The sequence below is a fragment of the Loxodonta africana genome, chromosome 18, assembly GCF_030014295.1.
Source record: "Loxodonta africana isolate mLoxAfr1 chromosome 18, mLoxAfr1.hap2, whole genome shotgun sequence".
NCBI classification, from domain to species: Eukaryota; Metazoa; Chordata; class Mammalia; order Proboscidea; family Elephantidae; genus Loxodonta; species Loxodonta africana.
Window position 1 is genome coordinate 57536628 of NC_087359.1, and position 21140 is coordinate 57557767.

Sequence of the window (21140 nt, forward strand, 5' to 3'; positions counted from 1 at the left end):
GGTGCGGGAGGCAGGGGGTCTTGCACACTGGGACAGGATGTGGGGTGTGTGTGTGTGAGGACCATCTGGCTGGAGCCAGAGAGGGAGGGCAGCATTGGATTACCAAGGACCCAGTGTCAGGGTGAGGAACTCTAATTTGCACAGCTGAAATTGAGATGTGACAGGGAGACTGGTGATTTGAGGACCTGCCCAAGGCAAACCTCAGCAGGCCCAGCCCCCAGGGTCCTGAGATGGCTCTTTCTGAACTCAGGTGAGTTCCCTAAAAGTTGCTTGTCAGGGCATTTCCTCTCCCTCCCTGGCCTGGCACAGGACACCCCCCCACCCCGCACTTAGTAGGGACTCCTCAGATACTCGTCGGAGGAGTGAGCCAGGAGGTAAATCAGGACGCCCTTCCCGCTCACCAGCAAACTAGGTCACTCGCCTGACCTAGTTTTCCCCGCGCACTCTGCCAAACCCAAGGAAACCAGATGCATCCAGAGCCGAGTCCAGGGCGAGGCCGAGGCGCCCGCGCCAGCTGCGCCCCCACTCTCGCTCTTCTCTGCAGTCGCATTGGACCCGCAGTCATTTCCGACATTGGCCTCGGTTGTGAGTCATCTCCGCGAGGGAAAGAAAGGGGCCTCTGTGGGTCTCCCCTGCTCCGGCCTCGGCCGCCCAGCTAGGGGCTCGCTCGAGGCGCCGGCCGGAGCGCGTCTGCCTGGGCAGCACCGCCACCCGGTGGCCGCGGCGTCCCAGCACGGAGCCGGGAGGAGGGGTCCCGCTTCTGCCGGCACAGTCTCACCAAGCAGCTAGGCAGGGCTCGCCAGATCCCCGACTGGGTGGATGATTGGAGGCTTATTGTCTTCACTGGTAGACTGGGAGAAGAATCACCCCTTCCCCGAGGGACAAGCGGACTTTGGCCTGGGTAAAGCCGTAACAAAGGGTGGGATTGTTTCTCCGGAGCCCTGGCAGCTCCAGCCCCTTCCCAGCCGCCCTATAGGACAGAGTAGAACTGCCCACAAAAGATTTCCAAGGCTGCAACCTTTACGGAAGCAGACTTCCACATCTCTCTCACGCAGAGCGTCTGGTAGATTGGACACCAGACCTTTCAGTTAGCAGCCGAGCGCTTAACCACTGCCCCACCAGGGCTCATTTTTCCGAGCCACCCTGGGAAAGGGCAAACCGAGGCATCCCAGAGCCCCTGTTCCCTGAGAGAGACCCTGAGATGTCCTCAAATAGAGGGGCAAACGGGAAAGGAGTGAATGCCTTTTCTGTACAAAGGCTGGTTTGTGTTCCTGCTTTCTGCATACCAAAGACCACGTGGCTCCTGCATCTTAAAAATAGATGTGAACAGCTGCATTTCTCCTTTTGTGAATTGCCTATTCATAGCTTTTGTTCATTTGTCTATTTTTTCTCTTATTGATTTGTAGACTCTCTTTACATATCGAAAACGTTTAATCTGTCATATATGTTGCAAATATTTTTCTAAGGTTTAGAATTTACCTTTTGCTTTTTTTTCAGATGGAAATCTTTTTTATAATTTATTTGATTGTTGTTGAGAATACACACAGGAGAAATACACAAATTCAACAGTTTCTACATATGCAATTCAGTGGCATCGATTATATTCTTTGAACTGTGCTACCATTTTCACCCTCTTCTGAGTTGTTCCTCTCCCATTCACATGGACTCCATGTCTCCTAAATTACTTAATAGATCTTTTGAGTTTGTGTCAATTTGATCCCACATGGACAGATCTTAAAAAAGCATAATGCTCAAGGCAAACGTTCTTTATGATTTAAGCTAAACTATTGTTTTCTTTTAAGAAGACTTCAGGGGGATATTTTTGGTTTAAGGTTTAAAGATTCAGGGATATAGTTTTGGAAGTTCATCCAGCCTCCATGGCTCCAGAAAGATAGGATTCAATGAGACTTTTAAATCCTGTTCTACAATTTCCCCCTTTTGATCAGGATTCCGCTATAGACTCTTTGATCAAAATGTTCTGTAATAGCAGCCAGGCACCATCCAGTTTTTCTGGTTTCATGGCAAAGGAGGCAGTTGTTCATGGAGGCAATGGCCACACATTCCATTTCTTCCTCCTGTTCCTGACTCCCATTCTTCCTTTGTTGCTCCAGGTGAATAGAGATCAATTGTCGTCTCTTGGTACCTTTTGGTTTTGTTTTTGGTGATCTTGGACACACTAAACCTTTAAGTTTTTATGTGGCCTGACCTTTGGATGTTTTCCTTTATACTGTCTCCCTTTGTTTTTTGCTTACAGGACAGTTCCTATCTGAGTATCAGGCAAATATTCCCACAATTTTCTTTCAAATCTGGATTCCTTCTTCTTCTTCTTTTTTTCTTTCTTCTCTTCTTCCTCTTTTCCCCTTTCCTTTTTTCCCACCTTCTCTCCCTCCTCCTTCTTCATTTAGTTTTTTAATCCATCTGGGATGTATTTTCATATAGGTCTTGTTGCCAAACCAAGGAAGGTGGGCCCTTGTCCGTTGCACTCAGACCTGCCAGTGATCTGAGCACCAGTCTTTAAGAAAGAGAAAGTAACTTTATTGCAATGTGCAGAGCAAGGAGCTGGGAGGAAGTTCCTCAGATCCGACTCTCCGAGTTATCCGGAAGCAGGACTTATATGTAATTTGGGCAGCAAGATGGTGGTCACACAGGCTACTGGGGGGAGGGGGAATTCTAGAAGGCAGCTAGGAAACAGGAGGTGATGTGGTTCTTGTGGGACCTCTGGCTTTGGAATAGGGTCCGAGTGATGATTTTCCTTCTGATTCGTTCCACCTGTTACTGCCTCTTCTGTTGAGGTCAGTTAGTGGTCACAGCTGGCTCTTCTACGCATGCAGGGTGGGCCAACTCTGGCTTGGGCTGGCTTAAGAAAATTTACTGGTATTTGTAGGGTCAGGTTGCAGTCTGAAGTAAAGATTTAAACATTTTTTTTTCCAAATAGTCAACTTCCCAGACACAATTATTCAGCCTTTCTCTTTTAATACAATAAGTCCTCTCTAATTTGAAACAGCACCTTCGTTATAGACTAAATTCTTGTAAGTACTTGGGTGTGTTTCTGGCAACGACTCTGACTTTATACATTGACTCAAATGGCATGTGCTTTTTATTTTATTTCAAAAAATCACATTAAATCACTGATCACAGATTTAGGACATTTATTCACATTTTTCTTTGAGAACTAAAAAACAGCCTTGAATGAAGCATCTGGATAGGAAATATTTTATTTAAAAGGATGTGAACATTTAAAATTCTTATAACACAAGATGCCAAACCTCCTTCCAGAATAGTTAGACTAATTTATATCCTGCCAGAAGTATATGAGAATGCCCTTTTCACTAAACCCATGCCAAGGTTGAGTATTATTTTTAAAAACATATCCCAATTTGAAAAACCAAAAAATTGCATGTTGTTGTTCTTTCTTGATTTGCATTTTTAGTGACCATTCATAAAACACCTGGATATAAACTTAACACAAAACATTCATGTCCTTTAAACATCAAAAGATTTCTAAGAGGCATTAAATAAAATTTGTGTAAATGGGGGCATATATTCCTGAATGGGAAGACTCAATAATGAAAAGATGTCAATGCTTAACAAATTAACACCTAGGTTTTCTGCAATTTTAGTAAAAATTTTAATAGGATTTTTTTTGGAATGTCACATAATGAATCTAAGGGTCGCAGGCAATGGAGCCAATAAGATTTTAAAACAGATGATCAGCAAAAGGGAACTTGTTCATATTGGAGGGTATCTTAGTTATCCAGTGTGGCTATTAACAGAAATACAAGTAAATGGCTTTAACAAAGAGAAGTTTACTCTCTCACAGTCTAGGAGGCTAGAAGTCCCAATTCAGGGTGCCAGCTTTCTCTCTCCATTGGTTCTGGGGGAAGGTCCTTGTCATCTATCTTCCCCTGGTCTAGGAGCTTCTCAGCACAGGGACCCTGAGTCCAAAGGATACCCTCTGTTCCCAGCGGTTCTTTCTTGATGGTATGAGGTCCCTCTTCTCTCTGCTCTCTTTTCTCTTTTATTTCTCAAAAGAGATTGACTCAAGATACAACCTTAGCCTGTAGATTGAGTCCTGCCTCATTAACATAACTGCCTCTAATCCTGCCTCATTAACATCATAGAGATTAGGATTTCTAATATAGGATAATCACACCAGATCACAAAATGGTGGACAACCACACAATACTAGGGATCATGGTCTAGCCAAGTTGACACACATATTTGGGGGACACAATTCAATCCATGACAGAAGGTATTCCAGAAATATTACATATTCTAGAAATACCATGTTTCTAGAATAGAGAAATCATATATTTCTAAACATATTTTAGAATATTCTAGAAATACTTTCCAATATCCCACACCCAGCTGAGATTTTGAAGAGATCTTTTAGAAAAGCAATTATTTACAGGGATGTGGGCAGGGTTGGAGCCCTGGTGGCCCAGTGGTTAAGAGTTTGCCTGCTAATCAAAAGGTCGGTTATTCAAATCCACCAGCTGACCCTTGGAAACTCTACGGGGCAGTTCTACTATAGGGTCACTATGAATGATTATGAATTGACTCATAGTCAAAGAGTTTGGTTTTTTTTTTTTTCCTTTTGGTTTGGGCAGGGTCAAGGGAACTAACAGCAGGAAGTTGAAGCATGTGCAACAGCAGGAAGCCGTTAGCACTCAATGCAGAGTCCCACAGGGGCCTGCCCCATTGAAGTTATAGTCCTTGGGATACAGTCACTGCCAGACCTACCCTGGCAAAGCAAGGAGGGAGCAGGAAGGAGCAGGAGGGAAGAAGAAATACCCTCTTCTCTCCTGTCCCCACTTTTCCTCACTGTTGCCTCTCAGTGGCTGAACCCCACTGAAGGAAGCCAGGGATCTGGGTGATGTGGTTTGTGGTGTTTAGGGGTCAGCATTGGGGCACACAGCAGGAAGGAGAAGGCTGTAGAGCATATCTGGGGGGCAAATGAATAATAACCAGAATATGCAGTAATTCCACCCTGGGACACTTATCTAAGAACATAATCTGCCATACACTCAAATATTTATTTACAAGGGTATTGATTGCAATGTTATTTTAGTATTTTAAAAAAACATAACCAACTTAAATGTTCAACGTTAGGGGCTTAGTTAAATACAAGATGTTATATGCGTATGAGGGACTATTATGTAGCTGTTTAGAACATGTCCTTGAAGCCATTTCAAGACATCAACAGCCATTTCAAGGATCATCAGGACTTCATTGTACTGTTGGATATACAAACTTCATGTACCAGTTATCTATTGCTGTGCAACAAATTGTCCCAAAACGTAGAGGCTTAAAGCAAACAACCATTTGTTACTTCCCACAATTCTCTGGGTTGGCTGGGTGGTCCTTCTGCTCCACACAGTGTCTGCTGGGGTGGCTTTTGTGGCTGCATTCACAGGGCCTGGCCCAAGGTGGGCACCAGTGATAGGAATCCTAACTGCTCCTATCTTCATGGAGTGACTCTGGGAGAGACCATTCAGAGTCCCAGCCAGTTTCTCCTTTATCACTGGAAAATGGTACTTTAGGCAAGTCGTGTTTTTTGGGCCTTGGTTTCCGCATCTCTAAAAAGAAGTGGTAGGATTTAAGGGACTGCTAAATGCCCTGCTGGCATTAAAGATCTAGGAACAATCTCTGTCGCGGGACAGAAAAACAGACACACACACACACACACACACTCACACATATACATACATACATTCACACATGCATACACACATACACATGTATACATACACATACATGTGCAGATATACACAACACATGTGCATATACACACACATTCGTACACACATACATGTGCACATATATACATATACACACTCACATACGCATACACCTACATATGCTCAAAGACATACACTCACAGTACATATATATACATATATATACACATACACTCACATACACATGGCAGTGCCCTGAATTACTTAATATGGCCTTTCTAGCCATTCATAATCTTGTGACTCCCACAAAAAGATTGGGTGGGGCTATGCAAATAAGGTGCCTGTGGCCCACCAAAGGGATTGGAGAACCTGCTAATAATGCAAATAAGGTGCGTGGAACTCTTGTGGGGATGTGACCATGCAAATAAAGTGTATGGAACCCTAATAAGAGGATTGGTCAGTTTTACCATCCTGCTAGGCTTAAAATGAGCCATCACAGAGGTAGGAAGAAGGGAATCTCACTACCACCAAGAAGAAGAGCTGGGAGTGGAGAGCATCTTTTGAGCCAGGGTCCCTGCTCTCAGAGCCTCCTAGACCCAGGAAACAGAGCTGTAATATTGGAAAAAGCAAGAAGCAGCAGCAAGCATGGCAGAATCCAGCAGCAGAGAAATGGCAGCAGCAGAACCAGGAGACCAACGTGAGACAGCTGCAGTGGGCTTCCTGTCCCACGGAACAAGGCGGCTGCAGTGGGCGTGGGGACCCATGAAGCCAGAGAGCTGACTCCTGTCCCACGGAACAAGGCGGCTGCAGTGGGCTCCTGTCCCACGGAACAAGGCAGCTACAGTGGGCACGTGGACCGATGAAGCCAGAGAGCTGAGTGCCTTAGGGCAGGAGGTTACTGGCAGAGTGGGGTGTCCCCAGGCACTTATCAGCAGAGCTAAAGGAGCCTTGTAACACTTGCCGGAGCAGGGCAGAGAGACTGGGCTGAGGGCCCAGAGAGGGGGCCTATTCTGAAGGGGCCAAGAGAAGAATGTCCTGAGGGGACCAAAGGAGGCTGTCTGAGGGGGCCGAGAGGAGCCCTGCATGGCCAAGAGGAGCTGAAAGCCATCCTGCGTTGAAGAAGGAAGACTTTGCTTACATGCATCCTGATCCTGATCCTGAGTTGTAACCTGTTACTTCCCTGATAAACCCCGTAACTGGGACTATGGTCTGTGAGTTCTGTGTGGCCATTGCAACAAGTTATCAAACCCAGCAGAGAAGTAGAGAGTGCTGTGGGAGGGATGGCTTGTCGGAATTGGTAAAAAAAAAAAGATGGGAGGGTGGAGGTACGTCTGACCTGCACCTCACAGGAATCAGCTTTGGCCTGCTGATGATAATGGTTCTCTCTCCTCCCCCTTGTGAAGTTAGACGAGGACCTCTGACGCCACCACGCCATTTTTACACACATACATGTGTATACACACATACATTCACACATGTATACACATACATACATACTCATATACCCACACTCACAAATAGACGTACATGCATTCGCACATGTATACACATACATACCTACACATACACACACGTACACACTGCAAAGAGGAATCATCTGCATATCTGTATGGGGCCACTGAGTCACCCCTGGGAGACTTAGGCTCCAGCCTCTGTTGGCCCCAAAAATTACCCCAGAGAAAAATAATGTGTCTGGAAAACATTTCCAGACATTTCCTTGTGTGACTGCTATTTTCTTCTTAGGCCCCTCCTCTCCTTTTGTCACTTTGCAAGAGTCTGTGTCTGCTTTGCCAAGTCTTGGGGCCAGTCTTCCTCTAGCTGTTGAGGGCTGGGGCATCGGGCTAGCGGGTGTGGGGAGCACTGGACTCTCAAGACCAGCCTGCCCCCTTCTCTCCCACTACCCTCTCCCCAGCCCCTGCAAGAATCTAACGGACCCAGAGGAAGAGGGAAACAGCCCCGCAATGTTTTACAGGGCTCAAAAAAATGGCTCCACCCCACTCCAAAGGAAGCCAAAGTTGTAACTGAAGAACAGATGGGCCTGGCGAGGAGGAAGCAGTTGAGTAGAGAGGGCAAAGAGACAGCTGGAGGAGGGCTGGCTGGCCCAAATGCAGCCCTCCTCTGGGTCCCACGCCTTCAATATGCACAGTGGCTCTTTATCTTAGTGCCTCACCTCAGGCGGGTGAGAAACAGAACTTTCTTTGCAAGCTATACCCAAGCCTCAGTTCCGATTCTGAGTTCCCTTTCCGTCAGGCTGGTGGGGAAACAATGCATAGCCGCTTCCAGGAGTTACATCATAGTTCTGAGGTCTTAATGCAAAGCCCCTTGAAAGGGTCCTCAGAAAACAACCCCCAAGCCTCTTCCAGGGCCATCCTTGCTCCGCCCTCACAGCCCCTTCAGTTCCGATGTTTTCCTGTCACTTCAGCACAGTTACAGTCCCAGGCTGTGGTTAAGCGTCCCCAAGCCATTGGCCTCAGGCTCTGGCTGCTTCCCCTGGGAGCTTCTGGGAACAGTGCATAGGGCTTGGGCTCTTAAAAAAGATTTTTCAGCTACTTCTTTTTCCTTCCTCTCCCTCTCCACTTCGTTAAAACCCTCAAGCTGCTGGAATGTGGGAAAGGAAAAGGGAAAACACAGGGGGAAAAAACTCACATCCGTCAGTGTCTCCAAATAATATCCACATACCTTAACACCAGCTTAATTTCACCACAGTCCTCTGAAGTCAGTCCTGATGTTGTCCCCATTTTATAGACAGGGAAACTAAGGCTTAATCAGGTCACGAACCTAGTAAGTGTCCTCCATTCATATGCACCCCATAAAACTTTGTAAAATGAGGTGAGCACTAGGTCAGTGAACTAGATTCCACATTTTTTTTTTTTTTTTTGGTGAAAAGAAGAACGCTTTCTTCAAACAGAATCTTCCATGGAAAACCTGAAAGTGTGTTGTTGCTCTGGATGAAGGCTATGGGATGAGGGGCTCAGAGTGCAGCCTCCTTATCCCCCTCAGCTCCAGAATGTTCCTGGGGCATTTCTGTCCCCTGGGAGACCCCAGGAGCGTATTTGGAGACTTCTGGACTATATGGTCTCCATGCTGGCTTTACTGCCCAACTCCTGAGACCTGGATTTTGACATTCTTGGAAGACACTGGCTTCATGGCACATGCAATTGAAATTCCTGGCTTGGTTTTTCCCTTGAGGCTACAGGGCCCCATTCCTGAATGCCATCTCAGGGCCCAGATCCCTGGCTCCCTGAGAGGGTTTGGAGGCCTGCCCACCTCCTGCTTTCCAATCCCTCTACTGCATCAGCCAGGGGTGTGTGGGGCCAATTTCTTTAAATACATGTTAATTCTGCTCAGAGCTAGATTAATGGGGCCTCTGGGATGGCTAGAAGGAACAGCACTGCAGTTCCTCCCCTGAGAAACCAGGTTTCTTTTTGGCAATCATCTCTTCATTGCGGCTGCTACCATTTCATTCCCTTTTGAATTATACGATTGCCGTTTTAAAAAATACTAATAGCCCTTGGGTTTCCATAGCTAGTTGCTTCAGCTGTCAGATCACTGGGTGAACATGAGCTGAGTACCTGCTGAGTACGAGGCACTGTGCTAAGCACCAGGGACACAAGAAAAACATAAAAAAATTATTTATTTATTTATTTTTAAAAATGATTAAATGCATCCCTGCCCTTGGAGGGGCCACAGTTCATGGCTCTAGGCTTTTCCAGCTGGGGGAAATTGTAGCGGACCTTTGTTGGCACTTGGCCACTCAGCATTCATTTGCCCTGAAAGCTCTCTGTGTTCTTTTCCCATTACCTCCCCCCAGAGAGCACAGCCTTGGTGAGATAATGTTAGGGGATGGAGTCCTCCCAGCATGGAAGCCAAAGGGGCCCCTGGAGGTTGTGTCTGCAACAGTGCTTCCTCTTCCTGCCCCAATGAGACCAAAGTGTGGACACAGGACCTGAGTTTTTCCGGTCATACCCTTCCCCAGGACTTTGAAATAAGTTCAGGGGAGGTAGTTGGTGTATTCACTCCAGCAGGGTGCTCTGATGGCCAAGTAACTTCTCTTCTGCTTCCCCTACTTTTTCCCAGCCTAGTTCTCCAGCCTTCCTATGGATTCTGGGTATCTGCTAAGTTTTGCTTCCTTCCTCCCTCCCTCCGTCTCTTCCTTTCTTTTCTTTCAAGATATCTAGAGTTGGTTTCTGTCACTTACAATCAAAAAACCCTAACAACATACCAGTTTCCAGCTGTTATTTCAATTGTATCTGCCATGCTTGAGCCTGAACATACACTGATGAACAGTTCCTGTGGGCCAGTTGCTGTGGGCTTTCTCATCCTGGAGAAAGACGGAGAAGTACACAATAAGTGGTCTAAAGTGTCATACATGTTGTGGAAAGTGTAGGCAATATGGGAAGAAGAGGTCATGTCCACATGAGGGGATGAGGGGGTTAGTAATAGCTTCATAGAGAAGGCCATCCAACCTGAGTTCCTTGCTTCTGCCCTTGTCCTCACTCCCACTCTACCACCGCCCCCTTCCCACCCCTCCCCCAAGACTTCTCAACAGCTGAAGGGATTTTTACAAATTAGATCAGGTCACTGCTGGGTTCAAAACTCTCCAGAGGCTCTTCATCTGGTTCAGTAAAAGTCAAAGTTCTACAATGGCTTTACAAGTCCCTAGATGACCTGGCTTCCCAGTGAAGGACTCCATCTCCCAACCCCTGTGCAGCTGGATAGGGCCACAGGGCCCAGCTCTCACGTTGGAATGAGGATGCAGATGGTGGGTGCATCTTCCCACCTCACTGGCTTGAGAGGAAATGTTTGATTTGAACTTCTTCACTTTCTTTTCTCACCTCTGGCTGGAATGGTCACAGCCAGAGCAACCCTGGGAAACCACATAAAGAAGGTGCCTTTGAAATGACTTCATGGAGGAGAGCTGCCTTCTGTTTATAACATGCACAGTGCTGCCTCCAAGGCTCTGGGACCAAGTGGCCCCACTCTGCTGCCCTCTTATACCGTATCCATTTTTGGTAATTATTTAGACTTTTCTGTCTTTGTCAGTCTTTAGTTATCAGCATGCTTTCCTCCCCATGTGTTCTCTTCTAAGTTAAAGCTTTGAATTTGCTGTAAATTAGGAAACCAGATAATTAAGTTTCTTAGAATAGTGACTACTGTAAAAGCGAGTAGACTCTGAGGGAGGTCTGAGAAGTGAGTGGCATTTAGTCCATGGGCTCTGTGGCATCTATCTTGTCTCAGAGGTCTTTTTGCCCTCTTCTTATTTTCACTTGTTTTCTAGACGTTGGAGGTTCCTGAAACATAACCTTGTAATAGCTGAGGTATGACTGCCCTCTCTCTGTTGAGAGAGAGAGAGGATAAAAAAAAGGTATTCTTTTCTTTCCTTACTAACAGGGAAATTGTGGCTCAGAGACTATGTTAATCAAAATTCAACCATTTTTCCGTGGAAACTGGTAAGCTTTTCTTTAATTTTCTTTAACCCTTGGCTAAAGGGACAAGAATAGTTAGGACACTATTGAAGAAAAATAAGGGGAGAAGGGGCTTGTCTTATCTATTAGCAAAGATAGACAAAGAGACCATAGAACTGAGTAAAGGACCTGGAAATGGACCACCTATTTATGGGAACTTGGATTATGACAGAGGTGGTATTACTACAAATTAGTGGGAAGAGATCAATCAATACATGATACTAGATCAACTAACTTTGCAAAACATAAAATTAGATCCCTTCCTCATACCACGCACAAAGATAAATTGCAGATGTATTTCTAAAAACTAAAAAGCCAAATTTTAACACTAAAAACTTAACAGAGTGTGTTATGAACTTAAGCGGGGGAGGGTTTCTTAAATAAGACACAAAGGGCCTACATCATAAAGGAAAATACTGATAAACTTGACTATCTTAAAATTTAAAAGTTTTTATGACAAAAATTACCATAAAAATGAAAAAGCAAGATATTTGCAATTCATTCCAACTTGTTCGTATTCAGAATATATAAATATTTCCTATAAATCAATAAAAGAAGAATAATTCAAAAGAGAAACATGAAATTCACGGAAGAAAGCCTAATGATCATAAACAAATGAAAGCCACTCCTCCTCACTAGTAATCATGGGAATTAAAATCAAAATCATGAGACCCCATTCATACCCAGCAGATTGGTGAAAACTCACAAGCCTGATAACACCGTGTTGGTGAGGATATGGGGAAATGAGAACTCATACATTTCTAGTAGGAATAGAAATTGATTCATGCCTACTCCCCCCTTATCCACAATTCCAAAACCCAAAAAGCTCTGAAAACTGAAAATTACTGTCTTAAACTTAGTTCAAACTCATTTCATGGCAAAACCTGATCAGAATAAATTGGAGGCTACTTATAGTCTCAATTGATTCCATTTGATGTGAATATTCATATCTTTTGCTGAAAAAATATTAGTTTCCGATCATGGGGTGCTGCCTTTAAACCTACTGGAGGTGTTAGGTCACATGTGGTATATCTACCATATTGCATTTAAAATTTTTTATTTTTAAATTATCATACAGTAAAATTGACTTTTTAAACACAGTTCTATGAATTTTAACACATGCATCAATTTGTGTAACCACCACAAGATACAAAATAGTTCCATCACCCTAAAAACATTCCCTTACTCATTCCCTTTATAGCCACACCCTCTTCCCTACCACAAACCCTAATAACCATGAATCTGTCTTCCGTCACTATGGGTTTCTGTTTTAAAGAATGTTACATAAATGGAATCATATAGCATATTACATTTCAAAAATTGGAAATATTTTGAAATTTGAAACACTATGGCCCCAAGGGCTTCAGATGAACATTGGAGAGGAATTTGACAACATCTAGTAAAAGCTGAAGGTGTATATGCACTATGATTCAGTAGCAATATGCCTAGAAACCCCCCACGTATTTGCATTAGGGGCATATACAAGAATCTTCATTGCAGTGCTGTGTGTAATAACAAAAATGGTAACACTCAGGGCCTGGGGACCATAGTCTTAGGGGACATCTAGGTCAATTGGCATAACATAGTTCATAAAGAAAACGTGCTGCATCTGACTTTGGTGAACAGTGTCTGAGGTCTTAAAAGCTTGCAGGAAGCCATCCAAGATACACATCGATTCGTCCCATCCCGAAAACCAAAGACACAAAGAAAATATTAGCCCAAAGGACTAAAGGGCCACATGAATCACAGACTCCACCAGCCTGAACCCAGAATAACTAGATGGTGCCCGGCTACAACCAAAGGCCGCTCTGTCATGGATCACAACAGAGTCCCAGACAGAATGGGAGAAAAAGGTAGAACAGAATTCAAGTTCAAGAAAAAAGACCAGACTTACTAGTCTGACAGAAACTGGAGGAAACTCTGAGACTATGGCCCCTGGGCACTGCTAACTCAGAAGTGAAACCATTCCCAAAGCTCACTTTGAAGACAAAAAGGTTAGATAGGCCTATAAAACAAAAAATAACATATATGAGGAATGTGCTTCATAGTTCAATCAAATATACAGACCAGATGGCAACTCCTGTCCAAAAGCAAGACGAGAAGGCAGGAACTGGATGAAGGGACACAGGGAACCCAGGGTGCAAAGGGGTAGCATACTGTCACATTGTGGGAATTGCAAACAATGTGACAAAACAGTATGTTTATGAATTTTTGGAAAGGGCCACATAAACCAGAGACTACATTAGCCTGAGACCAGAAGAACTAGATGGTGCCCAGCTACAACCGATGACTGCCCTGACACAACAGAGAACCCCTGAGGAAGCGGGAGAGCAGTGAGATGCAGACCCCAAATTCTCGTAAAAAGACCAGACTTAATGGTCTGACTGAGACTAGAAGGACACTGGTGGTCATGGCCCCCAGACCTTCTGTTGGCCCGGGATGGGAACCATTCCCAAAGCCAGCTCTTCAGACAGGGACTGGACTGGACAATGGGTTGGAGAGGGATGCTGGTGAGGCATGGGCTTCTTGGATCAGGTGGGCACTTGAGACTATGTTGGCATCTCCTGCCTGGAGGGGAGATGAGAGGTTAGAGGGGGTTAGAAGCTGGTAAAATGGACACGAAAAGAGAGCGTGGAGGGAGGGAGCAGGCTGTCTCATTAGGGGGAGAGCAACTGGGAGTATGGAGCAAGGTGTATATAAGTTTTTGTGTGAGAGACTGACTTGATTTGTAAACTTTCACTTAATGCACAATAAAAATTTTTTAAAAATGTGTATTAATTTTTGAATGAGAAATTAACTTGAGCTGTAAACTTTCACCTAAAGCACAATAAAATTAAAACAAACAAACAAAAAAAGGTAACACCCAACAGTCTATCAACAAGGGAATGGTTAAATAGACTGAGGTTTATTCGTACAATGGAAAACCACATAGCATTTTAAATGAATGATTCAGATCTACATGTATCAATATGGATGAATCTGAAAACATAATACTGAACGAAAAAGCAAGTTTCAAAGGGATTTATACAGAAGGATACTATTTGTGTATATATTATTAGTGGTTATATAGTTATGTAGTAAGGGCTCATATAGGTGGACAAGAAGGATCTATACTAACTTGAGAGCAGTGGTTATCTGTACAGGGGATGGAAACCCTAGTGGCGCAGTGGTTAAGAGCTACACCTGCTAACCAAAAGGTTGGCAGTCCAAATCCACCAGGCACTGCTTGGAAACTCTATGGGACAGTTCTACTCTGTCCTATAGGACTGGGTTGCTATGAGTCAGAATCAACTTGATGGCAACGGGTTTGGTTTTTTTGGTATACAGGAGATCGAAATGGGAGGGCTTTAGGTTTATCAGGGTTTTTTCCTTTTTAAAAAAGAGACATATGAGCAAATGTGGCAAAATGTTAACATTTGTTAAATGTGTGTTGGCAAGTGCATGGTGTCTGTTGCAGTATTTTTGTAATTTTCTATTTCAAATATTTCATAATTAGCTTTTAAAAATTGATTAAAGAAAAAAGAAGACTAAGATTTAGAGCCATACAAAACCTTAGGAGTGTCTGATTTAGCACCTTCCTCATTCTCCACTTTATAGACGGAGAAACAGAGGCTGTCATGGATTGAATGGTGTCCCCCCAAAACATCTGTCAACTTGGCTAGGTCATAATTTCCAGAATTGTATGATTGTCTACCGTTTTGTTATCTGATGTGATTTCCCTATGTGTTGTAAGTCCTATCACTATGATGTAATCGAATCTACCGGATTAGATAGTGTCTTAAGCCAATCTCTTCTGAGATATAAAAGAGAGAAGTAAGCAGAGAGACGGGGACCTCATACCACCAAGAAAGCAGTGCTGGGAGCAGAGCACCTCCTTTGGACCTGAGGTTGCTGCGCTGAGATGCTCCCAGACCAAATGAAGTCTGATGCATCACAAGGACCTTCCTCCAGAGCCGACAGAGACAGAAAGCCTTCCCCTGGAGCCAGCGCCCTGAATTCAGACTTCTAGCCTACTGGACTGTGAGAGAATAAACTTCTCTTTGTTAAAGCCATCCATCTGTGGTATTTCTGTTATAGCAGCACTAGATGACTAAGACAGGGGCCCAGGGAGAACAAGCCTTTTGTCCAAGGTCACAGAGTAAATACAGAGCTGGGATTAGAACGTAGGTTTCTGGACTCGTTCAATTTTACCATGACATTTGCCAAAAGGGCATGTGGAATATCCTTGGCCTAGGACACAAGCTCAAAACTCATGTCCAGATTTGGAAAACCATGCTGAGTTGTTCACCTAACTACGCCAGGTCTGTGGACACAGCCTCTGAGGACAGGGTCCCCACCACTGCAAAAGCCCAGAGCCCTTTTGCACTTTGGGAACATCCATCCACCTACCAACCATCTAACCACGAATCTATTAATTCAGCCATCCACCCACACATCAATTCACCTACACATTCATTCAGCCTTCCTTTCATGCCCCTCACTCATCCATTCGAAAGTCAAACTTGTACCTACTGCCTACCCTATTTGTTAAGAATTTTTGCTAGGTACCGTCTGATTGGTTCCAACTCATAGTGACCCTAAGTATAACAGAAGCAAACACTGCCTGGTCCTGCACCATCCTATCTTTGTTATGCTTGAGCCCATTGTTGCAGGCACTGTGCCCATCCATCTGGTTGAGGGTCTTTCTCTTTTTCGCTGACCCTCTACTTTAGCAAGCATGATGTCCTTCTCCAGGGACTGGCCCCTCTTGATAACATGTCCAAAGTACGTGAGACAAAGTCTCACCATCCTTGCTTCTAAGGAGCATTCTGGCTGTACTTCTTCTAAGGCAGATTTGTTTGTTCTTCTGACAATCCATGGTATATTCAATATTCTTTGCCAACACCATAATTCAAAGGCATTAATTCTTCAGTTTTCCTTATTCACTGCCCAGCTTTCACGTGCATATGAGGCAGTTGAAAATACCATGGTTTGGGTGGTCAGGCACACCTTAGTCCTCGAAGTAACATCTTTGCTTTTCAACACCTTAAAAAGGCCTTTTGCAACTGATTTGCCAAATGCAAAACATGGTTTGATTTCTTGGTTGCTGCTTCCACGGGCATTGATTGTGGATCCAAGTAAAACGAAATCCTTGACAACTTCAATCTTTTCTCCATTTATCATAATGTTGCTTATTGGTCCAGTTGTGAGGATTTTTGTTTATGTGGGGTGTAATGCATGCCGAAGGTTGTGGTCTTTGATCTTCATCAGTAAGTGCTTCAAGTCGTCTTCGCTTTCAGCAAGCAAGGTTGTATCACCTGCGTATCACAGGTTGTTAATGAGGCTTCCTCCAATCCTGCTGCTCTGTTCTTCTTCATAGAGTCCAGCTTCTTGGATTATTTGCTCAGCATACAGATCGAATAAGTATGGTGAAAGGATACAACCCTGATGCACACCTTTCCTGACTCTAAACCAGGAAGTATCCCCTTGTTCTGTTCAAACGACTGCCTCTTAGTCTATGTACAGGTTCCTTATGAGCACAATTAAGTGTTCTGGAATTCCCATTCTTGGCAATGTTATCCATAGTTTGTTGTGGTCCACACAGTTGAATGCCCTTGCATAGTCAATAAAACACAAGTAAATATCTTTCTAGCATTTTCTGCTTTCAGCCAAGAAGTGGTTTCCCACCCTCAAGGAGCTCACTGTCTATTAGCAAAATTAATGTGTAAATTAACAGATATCTCTCTAGTATGGCATGTGCATTCCTGGTGGTATTAAGTACCAACCAGTTGCTGTGGTATCAGCTCCAACTTGTGGTGATCCCATAAGGGTCAGAGTAGAACTGTGTTCCATAGTGTTTTCAATAACTAATTTTTTGGAAGCAAATCACCAGACCTTTCTTCAGAGGCACCTCGAGGTGGACTCCAGCCTTCAACCTTTATTTAGAAGCCAACCTCATTAACTGCATCACCCAGGGACTCTGTATTATGTCCAGCAGGAGCAAATAAGGAGGCTTGGTCCATTCTGGGGAAACCCTGGTGGTGTAGTGGCTAAGAGCTATGGCTGCTAACCAAAAGGTTGGCAGTTCAAATCCACCAGGCACTCCTTAGAAACTCTATGGGGGCAGTTCTACTCTGTCCTATAAGGTTGTTATGAGTCAGAATGGATTTCAGGGAAATGAGTTTTTTTTGTCCATTCTGGTGGGGCAGGGGAAGCAGGTGGTCAGAGGACTCCATGGAGAAGATTTTAAAGGATTGTAGGACTCAGCTAGTTTGGGCAGCAATGGGGGGGAGGGGGGAGCTTGGCGGTGCTGTTTCCAGTCAGAGGAAACCGTCTGTGCAAACACAGAGGAGACAAACAACAAAAAGCGAGTAGCTGAGTCTTCCTACAACATGTGTGGAGGGGATAGAAGTGAGGAGAGTCGAGGCTGGAGCAACCACTTAATAGAAGTCTTGTCACAGGCCAGCTAAGGACCTTGAACTTTGTTCGAAGGTGGTGCTAATCAAAAAAAGCAGGGGAGGACGGCTGCCTTGGGTCAACTTCTAGGAGTTCCTCAAAAATGCAAATTCCTGGAATCCCAGCTCCGAATCAAGATCTCTGGGGTGGGGCCCAGGGATCTGGGTTTTAACAAGCCCCTGGGTTATCCTGAAGTTCAGTCAAGTTTGAGCACTGTGTTAAGGGCAAGGGGTGGGGGGGAGTCACTGAGGGGCCAGGTTAGGGTGTTGGAAGGATGACCTGAGTTGTTCCTCAGGCTGGGACACCCAGGGACCCCCATCCTCCTTCCAGCTACCCCCTCCACCCCCGCCGGAGTTCTGGCCTCTGTCCGACACATGCGTGCCCGCCCAGCGCCCCGACCTTCGCCCCCGACCTCCTTCCCTCTGTAGGGTCGGTGGTCAGGGACCAAGGAGGGGACAGCGCTGCTGCAGCCAGGCCCACATTCCTCTCACTTCCCTCCATTGTCCCGGGTTCCTGTGGCCGAGTCTCCGCACTCGCCTCGAGCCGCCCCACAGCCCAGGGGAGTGGTGACTCATTTCCTTTCTCCCCAGTGACATAATCCTGCCCCCAAAGTGGCCAGGCCAGGGCGGCTGCCAGGTCGGGACGCCGGGGCTGCGCGGCCCTTCTCCGCCCACAGAGGGCGCCGGAGCCCGCGGCGCCTTCTCCCTGAGCTCGCGAGCAGGGTTCCCTCGGCGGCCGCACCCACCTCCCTGGGGCTCCGCGAGGAGCCAGGACGGCAGAGAAGGGCTCTGACCCTGCTCTTCTCCCCCCTCTGCCCGGGAGGCTCGGGAAGCAGGCCCCTCACAGTCACAGATGGGGGAACCTGGGGAGATTGCCTCGACCCTGGGAAGTAGGGGGACAGGGTTTAGGACCCTTGGCCCCCTAGGCCGATGGTTTTCCTACAGACTCACGGTTAACTTTATTCTCCTCGTACCCCGCCCCGCCCTACCCCGTTTCGAGTCTGCAGACAATATTCCCTAGCTTTTGATTATTTATGAGCCCAGAGACATGGTCACGCCCTGGAGCCTGCTGGAGCTGAGGGCTGCTTGGGCTCCATCTGGGAACCAAGCGCGGTCTGCAGTTACAGCGTGGCGCTCGCATTCCAAGCGCTGCCTGGAGCCGGAGCTGACCCAGTTTTGTGGGGAGCTGCCCCTCGCCCTCGCACGCCCTTGAGGCACCTCTGGCTTCAGCAAAGTGGCCCTCTCCCCTCTGCTTTCCCTCTTAGGTTTCAGGGAGACAGGAAAACTCACTCCAGTCAGGGCATTTCAGGCATTTCACAAGACCTAGAGTCACCTAAGGGTGTGTTCCTTTGGGACCCATGGAAGGAATAACGTGAAGGCACACAGTGAGCTGAGGGTCAAACCGAGACCTGACCTCTTCACTTCCGCCATGCTGCTGCCCCTAGAATGACTGCAAAATGCTTGGTCCTCAATAGACAGCGGAATTACCATTATTATTAGGTAAGTTACCTAACTTCTTAGTGCCTCAGTTTCCTTATCTGTAAAATGGATTACCTCAAAGAGTTATTGTATTAAATTGTTTTAAATAGCTCATACATAATAGGCATCCAATAGCCCACTAGAACTTGGGTTCCATGAAGGCAGGTATTCTGTTTTTGTGTTTCTTTGTTCACTGCTATTTCTCTATTACCTAGAGAATCTGGCATAAAGTAGAAACTCAATAAATAATTGTTGAATGAATGAATGCTAAAAAAAAAAAAAAAACCCAAGCTCTTTGCTGTCAAGTTGATCCCAATTTATGGTGACCCTGTAGAACAGAACAGAATGGCTCCACAGGGTTTCCAGGGCTGTAATCTTTACAGAAGCAGACTGCCACATATTTCTTCCAAGGAGTGGCTGGTGGGCTCGAACTGCCGACCTTTCAGTCAGCAGCCGAGCACTTAACTACGGCGCCACCAGGGCTCCTCTGAATGAATGTTGGCTAATATTGGAAACCTTGGTGCCATAGTGGTTAAGAACTACAGCTGCTAAGCCACTCCTTGGAAACCCTGTGGGGCAGTTCTACTCTGTCCTATAGGGTCATTATGAATCAGAATTAACTAGAAGGGAACTGGTTTGGTTTGGTTTTTGGTTTAGGTAATATTATCGCTGAGGCTGATTTTTACTCTAAAATGTAGGCCAGTCAGAGCATGACTAGAGGGTTGGAGGGGAAGGCTTTTGAGTGTCTATTTGCATGAGTCCCTGGGTGGTGTAGGCAGTCAATGTGCTTAGCTGGTAACCAGTTCAAAGCCCTGTTCTGAACCTCAGTTTCTTCAGCTATAAAATGGGAGTGAAAATTTTTACTTCTCAGAGTTGTTGCAAGGTAATATATTATAGTGCCTAGCACATAAACCACACACAAAAAGCAGCTGCTGTTGAGAGGATTCCAACTCATGGCGACCCCATGTATATCAGAGTGGAACTGTGCTCCATAAGGTTTCCATGCCTGTGACCTTTCAGGAGCAAATCATTAGGCCTTTTTCCTGAGGAGCCTGTGGGTGGTGGGTTTGAACTGCCTGTCTTTCAGTGAGTAGCCAAGTGCTTAGCCATTTACACCACCTAAGCCTCACCTTAGGAGCTTAAAGAATGTTCACTCTGTCTGACATGCTGTACCCTTTTGGGGGGAGACAGGAGTATTTCTGTAAAGAGTGTTGAATATTGAAAGGGCCAGGTGGGATCTCAGGCAACTGCCTCAACTTCTCAAGTCCCAGTTTCTTCATCTTTAATATGAAGAAAGTGGGAAAGGGATTCCCAGCTCTGCTGGTAGTTCCTGTAGTCCTTCTTAGGCACTGAAGAACTTTGTGAACCATTAACTTTAGCTCTCCAAGCTGGTTGAGTCTTTTTGCCTGTGGCAGTCTCAGCCCTGCCTGGATTTCTAGTATACCCAGCAGTTGTGGGAGGAGCGTAGGCTTTGGGATCTCACAAAACTCAATTAAAATCCCAGCTCCCCCGTTTGCTTACTTTGTGACATTGTGCAAGTCTCTGAGTCACAGTTTCCTCATCTCAGAATGAGGACAATAACAACGGCTTTGTGGGATTGCTGGGAGAATCCAGTGGAGTCACATGTGCAAGTTGTTACGGTAGGTGCATATGGTGTTATCGGTGGCAGAATCAGTTTGTATTCAACTATTAACTTAAAGGTTGGCCATTCAAACCTACCCAACAGTGCTGTGGAAGAAAGGCCTGGTGATCTACTTCTGCAAAGATTGCAGCCAAAAAAAATCCTATGGAGCAGTCTACCCTGTAACACATGGAGTCACCCTGAGTAGGAATTGACTTGAAACAACTTTTGTTTTTTTTAAACAAATGGTAATGAACTGCCTAGAACAGTGCCTGGCACATAATAAGTGCTATTTGATGTTTAGTAAATAACTAGCTATATGGATGAATGCATACATACACAAATAAATAGATATGCAAGTAGATATGTAGAGATAGCAGCTAGATGGAGCTTCCCTTTCTAAACCTCCTACTCTCTCTTCTGAAAACTGGTCTGCCAACCTTCTCTCCTCCCAGCCCTA

The 21140-nt window shown here is 45.4% G+C and overlaps 1 long non-coding RNA gene across 1 annotated transcript in view; it reads right to left on the reverse strand.

Moving 5' to 3' along the window:
- Nucleotides 1–21140, reverse strand: part of LOC111751755 (uncharacterized) — a 74713-nt gene that overhangs the window by 18550 nt on the left and 35023 nt on the right. Inside the window, exon 3 of the long non-coding RNA XR_010318401.1 lies at nucleotides 9904–10002. This is a non-coding gene — a long non-coding RNA (uncharacterized LOC111751755). The remainder of the gene's footprint in view (nucleotides 1–9903; nucleotides 10003–21140) is intronic.